This window comes from Giraffa tippelskirchi, chromosome 7 (assembly GCF_054371585.1).
Source record: "Giraffa tippelskirchi isolate mGirTip1 chromosome 7, T2T-mGirTip1v1.2.pri, whole genome shotgun sequence".
NCBI classification, from domain to species: Eukaryota; Metazoa; Chordata; class Mammalia; order Artiodactyla; family Giraffidae; genus Giraffa; species Giraffa tippelskirchi.
Genome location: NC_137281.1, coordinates 127736128 through 127745560, shown reverse-complemented (window position 1 = coordinate 127745560; position 9433 = coordinate 127736128).

Here is a 9433-nt window from a genome sequence, read left to right as displayed (position 1 = left end):
TCCATGTTATTTCACTCTTGTTCCTTTTATCTCTCTGAATTGTGTGCGTGCGTGCTCAGTCGCTCAGTCATGTCTAACTCTTTGCGATCCTATGGACTGTAGGCTGCCAGGTTCCTCTGTCCATGGGATTTCCCAGGCAAGAATACTGGAGTGGGTTGCCATTTCCTTCTCCAGGGGATCTTCCCAACCCAGGGATCGAACTGGCGTCTGGAGATGGATTCTAAACACCTGGGAAGCCCTCTCTGAACTGAGGAGAGACAAATTCTAGGCCTTGAATTTCATGACTTGAGTTAAACTCCATAGAATTAGAAACACAGAAGGGAATTTTAGAACTGTCTAGTCTACATTAGAACCACCTGGGGAGTTTTTCAAGCTATTGCTGCTCAAGCCACATGTCTAGAGATTCTGATTTATTTGGTCAGCAGGTAGGATCCAGGTGTTACTCTGTTTGTAATGTGATTCAGCATCATTTCAGTGTGCAAGCAGAGTTGAGAACCACCGATGGTGTTGAACCTCCTCATTTCACAGATGAGAAACCTGAGTGAAGCCAAAAGAGATCAGTTCTCTTGAGAGTCCATTGGACAGCAAGGAGATCAAACTAGTCAATCCTAAAGGAAACCAACCTTGAATATTCACTGGAAGGATTGATGCTGAAGCTCCAATATTTTGGCTCCGTGATGCAAAGAGCTGCCTGTTGAAAAAGACCCTGATGCTGGGAAAGATTGAGGGCAGGAAGAGAAGGGGAAACAGAGGATGAGATGGTTGGATGGCATCACTGACTCAATGGACATGAGTTTGGGCAAACTCTGGGAGATAGTGAAGAATAGGATCCCTGGTGTGCTGCAGTCCTTGGGGTTGCAAAAATTGGACATGACTTAGCGACTGAACAACAACAACAATTCCTTCATTAGCTCATAGATCTGTCCAGCTGTGCATGCAGCACCAAATACATATTGCATGTTTACTATGTGTCAGACAATGTTCTAAACACTGGTGATCAGTTAGTGGATGCATCTCCTCCTAGGAGAACCTAAGATCCAGAATGAAGACCTGACGGGATAGTTTCCATTATCAGATAACTAACCAGTTGCTCTAATTTGCTGTGTATCAGTAAACTAGAGGAGGAAATGGCAACTCACTCCAGTATTCTTGCCTGGAGAATCCCCGTGGACAGAGGAGCCTGGCAGGCTACAGTCCATGGGGTTGCAAAGAGTGGGACATGACTGAGCGACTAAGCACATACCAGTAAAAGTCATGCTCAGGGCAAGGAGCAGCAGGTCATTGGAGATGAGTGGCTGATAGAGATTAGGCTTCCAGCCTGGGTGGTGCTTTCTCCATGCTGAGATTCCCATGATCATTTCCGAATCCAGACATCACAGAATATTCTACACCTGAGCTATTTTCTCCAGGCTGTCCTCTTGCCCTCAAATTTGCCTCACACATTTGGGCACAGCTCGTAAGCTCCCATCATATTCTGGGCCTGAAAATCCTGCTGACACAAACAAAATGGAGACAACGTGAAAATTCTGTGCCTCGGTTTATGCTATTATAGTTAATGATCTGTCAGTGTTTCCATTATAAACCCCTATTTTCAGGGATGTATAACCCAGTCATAAACGTTCTCTCCAGGCTGAGCTTTGGCACTTGTGATTTCAGCCTGGGAGCACATGTGTGTGTTGGTGTGTGCATGTGTTTTTACAAGGATATAAGGGAAAAAAATAAGTTAGCCATTTTTAAGCAATGGATGGTGAGAAATGGGGTAGGGGGAAGGTGGTAATTGATTACAGATGCTCTTTTGATGCTGCCAGGACTTGAAAACTGCTGAGTTGCTTTGCCCCCCAGTTGGGGATATGAAGGATTGAGATGCTATTCTGTGCCTTAATTTTGTGCAAGAAATGTTAGTCAACAAAGTAAAAATCCACATATGAAAGGGGAAAATACGAACCTGGGTAGCTTCCACAAGAACAGGAATTGACTCAAGTCCAAAGGCTGTAGGGGCCAGAAACCAATGAATCAGAACAATATGCTTCAAAGACGAGTTCCTTTCACCTGGGGCTGGCTGTTTCTATCATCCCCTTTTGCTCTATCCCTACGTGGTGGGGTTGGAGAAGGTATAGCAGGGGCTTCCAAGTACCTGTTTCACCTAGTCTTTGATGGTAGCCATAGCTCTCATGGTGTGTGGTTGATGGATGGAATTGTCCATTTTCCCTTTGCATACATGAGTGCGTCTCTTCAGTCATGTACAGCTCTTTGCGACCCCATGGACTGTAGCTTTCCACTCCTCTATCCACGGGATTTTCCAGGCAAGAATACTGTAGTGGGTTGCCATTCCTTTCTCCAGGGGATCTTCCTGACACAGGGATCAAATCTGCATCTCCTGCATCTCCTGCACTGCAGGTGGATTCTTTACCAATAAGCCACCAGGGAAGCCCTCCCTTTACATACACAATTCCAGAAGACTTTTGATAATTTTTATTTAATGAGATTATGTTCAAACACTCCCATGAAATGCACCAAGCTTATCAATGTTGGTTAGAATCCAGGAATCAAATCATAACACTCAAAAAGTTGTAAACCCTGAACAAAACAAACAAGCACAACCTCATTTTGTGAACTGCTTTTCCCACAAATTTTCCAGAAAGATGCTGTTGCTTAAAAATCTAATGGCAATCTTGAACAATGAGGAAATCTGCAGAAGAGAAACAAGGGTGAGTAAAGTCAGAATCTGTTTTGTTCAGAGACATGCTGGTTCATCAAAGTGTGGAGCTGCACACCTGGCTGATGAGCACAGTGATCAGGATTGCCTTCAACCTCATGGCTCCAAATCATGGTCAGGTAGGGGACACAGATGTTTCTAGATCTGCTTTCCCTCACCACTGTTCAACACCTGTCTGTGGTGGATAGTACTGTGGATGTGTTTATATATGTGTGTGTGTATGTATATATACACACACATGCATATGCACACACTTTTGCACCTGCCTTCTTGTGCCCAGAATGTTCTTTCCTCCACTTTGCATGTCTAGTTCTTTCTCCTCATGCTAATCTAGGCTAAAATGTCACTTTCCTGGAAGAGCCCCCTCGACCCCTTGCCCTGTCATGCTGTTTCAGGGCTGTACAAACTACAGCCTAGGGGCCGTATCTGGCCATCAACCGATTTTTATATGGCCTGAGAGTCAAGAATGGTTTTTACATTTTAAATGATTTTAAAAAAAGAATACTTTGCAACATAAAATTTGTGTAAAATTAAAATTTCAGTGTCTATAAGTGAAGATTTATTTGAATATAAGCCACCATGTTAATAATTTACATATTGTCCAAGGTGCCTCCAGGCTACAATGGCAGAGTTGAGTCATTGCAGTAGAGATTATTTGGCCCACAAAACCCAAAATATTTTCTCTCTGACCCTTAACAGAAAAAGTTTGCTGACCTCTGCCCTAGTCTAACAATACATTTTAGTTTCTTTATAGCACTCGCTGTTGCTTATAAATTATCTTATTATCTATTTGCTTGTGTATTTATTTGTCTGTCTCCCCACTAGAAATTTGGAGGGCAGAGCTTTTCTGTCTTGAGCTGCTGCATAGTTCAAGACATAAAGTAGATATTGTAAAGCAATTATCCTTCAATTTAAAAAAAGGTACAAAGTGGACTCTCAAAATATATGTGCTGCATGAACTAATGAATGAATTGACATAGTTCCTGGATCAAATGGTTGGCTCTGAAGCTTGAACTGACTCATCCACCTACTCATTCATTCAGTAACTATTAACTTAGTGCCTATTATGTGGGGGCTTCCCTGGGGGCTCAGATGCCAACAAATCTGTCTGCAATGCAGGAGACAGGGGTTCAATCCCTTGGTCAGAAAGATGCCCTGGAGGAGGGCATGGCAACCCACTCCAGTTTTCTTGCCTGGAGAATCCCCATGGACAGAGGGAGCTGGGCAAACTACAGTCCAGAGGGTTGCAGAGTCAGACACAACTGAAGCGACTTAGCATGCAGGCACACACGCACTATTCATGCGTGCTACATGCACTACACTCACACAGGCATTTGCACCCTTGATTTATCCATTCATTTGCTTTCATGGGGCTTAACCTGTCAAGACTGCTGTGTTCCCTGAGCTGCTAGGGAGGTGGCTCCCATGGGCTTGGCCAACTTTGCAAGCCTTCAGACAATTCTGACTCTTTTTGTCTGCTGAAAAGGTCGCTCACTTTGTTGCATCCTTCCCTGACAGCAGCTCAGAGCTCTAAGTTGCCTCTTGGGATGACCCATCTACCCTCCCTCAGGAAGAGGCATCTGTCCTTTTTTTTTGCTCATTCAAGCACGACCTTTGCTTTTGCTTCTGTCCCAGAAACCCTCCTTTCTCCATATTCTCATTCATCCAGGTTTGCCCCAGCAGCCTCCCACTCACACCTGCAAATCTCATTCACATGGCGTCGGGTTCATCATTACTGGCCAGAAAGCATTCTCCTAAACGGAGCACAAGACGCCAAGACAGAGGAGGGCATGGGTTTGGTGGTTCATAAGCTCCCCCTCCCTCCTCCTCCTTCCTGCCTGCTCTGCAGATGGGTTTCCGTGAAGGAACCTCTGTCTGCTTTCCTGGAGTGAATGCTTAGTTTAGTGCTTTTAGAGTAGGAGGATGTTACAGTCCACTTTTATAGGTTATATATCTCAGTTCCTGGTGATGATAGGAAGGTAATTACCCACCCTGAGTTTACATAGCATTTGTTACACTGAACAATATGTTATGTTGAAAGATTGCAGGTTTGGACACAAAAGAAAGGATACAGTTCATCTTCAAAGAAGCGGATCTTTTCCCCACGTGTGTTAGGATAAAATGCTCGTTTCTATATTGACCTGGTTGGCAGTTGTAGTGGCCATATCATCTGGATTTTCGGGCTGGGTCTGGTTTAAAATGCACGTTCTGTTAAGTCAGGAAGCGCATTACATGGTGAACCTGGTCATGTCATCAGTGAGATAGTCATAGGAAAAGCTGGTCTATTTTGATACCCTTTTCAGAATTTGTGGGGTTGTCTTAATTTTCCTCTAGACAGCAGGGAGCAGGGTAGGGGACGGCCAGAGAAGTTGAGGACAGCTCTTGGACAGCGCTGATAAGGTGAAACTGACCAGGCATGGCCCACTGGTTTACCTGATTAAGAATCAGGAACTACTTCTCATGTGTCGTGTCTATCCCCGTTCTTGGTTCTCACTTTAAATTTGAGTCTGCTTGTGTTCCTGCAGAGCCTGCAAGAACACCGGAGTAGAAAGTTCAAATAAAGGGTAATGCCATTATGTTGGCCACCTGGCAACCTTGAGCACTGAGAAAAGCTCCAGGCCCATGTGGGTGCTTCATAAACATCATTTAACGTTTAATGGAGGGAAGAGACTAGTAAATGTGCTCTCGGTTGGCAAGAGGACAGGGAATCTGATCCCTTCCTTCTGACATTTGAGCTTTGCTTTTTCCACACACAAAAACACACATAGCCAGGGAGAATAGATGAAACACATATAGGAGATTCAGGAAAGCAATTTGTAAGGAAAAGCATAATTCCTGTTTTTCTTGTTAAATGGGCATTCAGAATACCAGCCCTACAGTGCAGAGGTGGATACATCCTGACATCATCAAATAAAAGGGCTGAAAAATGCACTGGCCAGTCTTGTTTGGACGAGGGTAAAATAAGAGAAGACCTGCCCCCACTTCTCTTCCCTACCCCTGTCCCTTATACCAAAGACTCCCTGTCTCCTTAGAGCAGGGCATCTTGGAATTGGAAGTACCTGTGTATCACCAGTGGACCTTGTAAAATACACACGTGGGTTTACTGTGTCTCAGGTAGGGCTGCCGCCTTGCACCGTGAGTAAGCTTCAGGTTGGAGGACTGTGAGGTGACTGAGCTCTGGGGGCCAAGTTCTGATCACCTCAGGTAATCTTGGGTGACAGGTTCTGTGTGGATGCTCGGGGAAATAAAAAATAAAAATAAAAAAGACTGGCCGTCATCTCAGCAGTCTCAGCAAAAACAGAGGACTGTTGGAGATCCCCTGCGAATGTAGCCATGGGCACCTTACCCTCTCCTGGATGTGATGGCCAGTGCTCCCTCGTCTGATGATTGAGTCCTACAGATGATTCTGTGGACCTCTGTGACTGCTTCTGTCATCCCTCTGACCACTGTTTCGCTGTGACAAGGCTTCCCTCTACTCTCCTTCCCTCATCCCTTCTGCTTGAGTCCTCTGTATCTGTCTCCTGATTCTGCAGCCATGCTTCTTCTCCTTACTGTCTCTCTCCCACTGTCTTGAGCTCAAACTCTCCCAGAAACTATGTGATTGGTTCTGCCAGATCTAGAGGGGAACACTTCGGTGAGCCCCTCATGGATCATTGGCCAGCCTGTGGTCCAATCAGGTCATAACAGGACCCCCTTGTTACAAGGTAAAAGCCACGACACAGTCCCCTGTCATGGGTAAAACTGCTACAGGCAGCCACACATGGGTCATTTAGGATGCTTTCAGCAGAAAATCTGATTTAAGTGGCTTTCAAGGTGAGGAATTAATTATCCAATATAAGAAGTCCAGAGTTAGGGTGGTTGCTGGGTGGATCTCTATCAGGCACTAGCCTAAACCTATTTTTCTCTTCTTTCCTGCTGGAAGAGCCTGGATTTTGTTTCCATAGGAAGCTGTATGATCAGGGGAGATTGTCCTTCCTGTGTAGCTATGAGAGGCTTCCCTGGTTGCTCAGTGGTAAAGAATCTGCCTGCAATGCAGGAGATGCAGGTTTGGTCCCTGGGTTGGGAAGATCCTCTGGAAGAGGAAATGGCAACCTACTCCAGTATTTTTACCTGGAGAATCTGGATCATGGACAGAGGAGCCTGGTGGGCTACAGTCCATGGGGTCACAAAGAGTCAGACATGACTGAATGGCTAAGCACAAGCACAAGCTGTAGCTGTGAAAATGGATTTTGATTCATTTCTGTCTGCTCCGTCGGCCCAAGATTGGTTTAGGCAGGGGCATGGGACCCAATTATCACCATCAACACAGAGGAACTTCTGTGAAAAGTCTCCTTGCCGGTAAAAAGCAACGTGTGTTAACTTTCCAGCTTAGCAATCCCACTCCTAAGAACGTACTCAAGGGAAATGAAAACATACATGCACACAAAGACCTGTCTGTGAATGTTTACAGCAGCTTTATTCATTGTAGATAAAACTAGTAACTGCTCAAATGTCCATTAACTGCTGAATGCATAAACAAATTATGGTATATCTACACAATGGAGCACCACTCAGCAATAAAATAGAACAAACTACTGAAATATGCAACAAGACAGAAATGCATTGCGCTTCGTGAAAGAAGCTGAGTGCAAATGGCTACCTTAATATTTGTTTCCATTGATCTGACATCCTTGCAAAGACAAATTATAGGGACTATATTCAGATTAGTGGTTTCCAGGTGCTGAGGTGGAAGGAGGCGACTGACTACAGTCAGACAAGAGGGAATTTTTGGTGTGACAAAAATGTTCTACGCTCTGATTGCTACATGACTGTACACATTTGTCACACTCATTACTTAAAGATGATGAATTTTACTGTATGTAACTTGCAGATTCAGAAACCTGACTTTTAAAAAAGCCGCATGTGTGGAGAGGAAGCAGGCAGGCCCTTTCTGCCTGCCGGACAAGGCCTTCCACATATTATCTGAAGCTGCAGTAGCATCTTGGCACCATGAGGGGGAGCCGAGCTGGAAGGTCACACCGCACGTGGAGGACGGTAGAGTGGAAAAAATTACTGAGCTGAATTACCAGCTCTAGAGTCACCCCATCTTTGATTTCTTGTTGTGTGAAATAATTAGTTCCTTATAGTTTAAGCTACTCAAATCAGGCTTTCTGCCCAAAGTATCCCATCCCTTGACGACACGGATCTAATGTAAAGCACTGTGTGCAGGAGAGCTGTCCATCAGCTTGAGACACGGTAGAAACTTCATGAAGCATCGTGATCCATCTAGGAAAATAATCTACAGATACTGTGATGTTGGGACATGGCAGAGACTTCATGAAGCGTTGTGATCCATCTAGGACAATAATCTATAGATGCTGTGATGACTTTATGCTTTTTTATGTCTTGAGTCTCCTAGACTCTACTTCACACTTATTACTATGAAAACTTCTAAATTATCTGTTTCCCTTAGACCTCTGAAGCGTATACATCATAACTACATGAGTAATATTTTCCCACGCTAAGTAGGGGCGCTGTTAGCCAGTGATGCCCTGGAAACCCAAGGTACTCAGAGCACAGAAGGACTAAATTTTCCAGAGTAGCCTGGAAACTTGGTATTGCCATTTGGTGCCCCCTGTTTATCGTCTGGTGGAGAGAGCTCCCAGCTGGGGCTGAGCAGAAGACCATGTGTTCCTGTGTCCTGAATAGGAAAGTAGGTGCCTTCGGGGCAGGCAGAGAAGGGTCCTTGTCAGTAATACTGTAGACACACTTTCAGAGACTCACTCATGAAAGTAAGCTGTGGCGTTCGGACAACACTACTCTGGAACTGAGGCCAGAGACTTTTTTCTGGTTTCAGAGCCAAGCAAGTAATACCCCCAAAGACTTGTATGAAAGTGAAAGTGAAAGTCATTCAGTCATGTCTGACTCTTTGCGACCCCATGGACTTTACAGTCCATGGAATTCTCTAGGCTAGAATACTATAGTGGGTAGCCTTTCCCTTCTACAGGGGATCTTCCCAACCCAGGGATCAAACCCAGGTCTCTCGCATTGCGGGCAGATTCTTTACCAACTGAGCCACAAGGGAAGCCCAAAGACTTGTATAAATAAGTCAAAGCTACAGATACAAATGATGACCAAGGTAAGTTCTGACAGTCTGGAATATTATTCTGTATACATGTGGCTCCAACTACTGGGCATAGTTTTGTGTCATGAATCTGTCTTAGGTCCAAAGACAATCCTACATACCTACATAGTGTCATAGGGCTACACAGTGTCACTTAGTTGGGCAAAAGCATACAATTCTCCCAGGTGACAAAGACATTCTTTTCCTGTCTGTCTGCATTCAATGCTTCCTTCCTTCCTTTCACTTAGGTCCACATTGCCCCTGGCTTTCTAGCACTTCCCGGGAAGGCCTGGCATACCTGGCTAGGGATTCATTCTGTGGGCCTTTCTGTATCTCCTCCTCAACCAAAACACTGGGGTCCCCAACCAAAGGACTCAGTTTTACACATCTGATGAATAGAAAAGCCAGGCTAATTTATGGTCCTTCCACATCAAACCTTGTTTCTCCTGTGACCCACATACTTGGGTATGGGGTTCAGGAGGACACATCAGATGGTGTTATGACCTTTGACCCTACACTGTTGTCCTGATGCAGGGCAAATCAGCTCAGTGGGCAGAAAGGCATTCCTCGGATTAGGTCCTATACAGGGATGGTTAGTGGTGACTTAACTATGC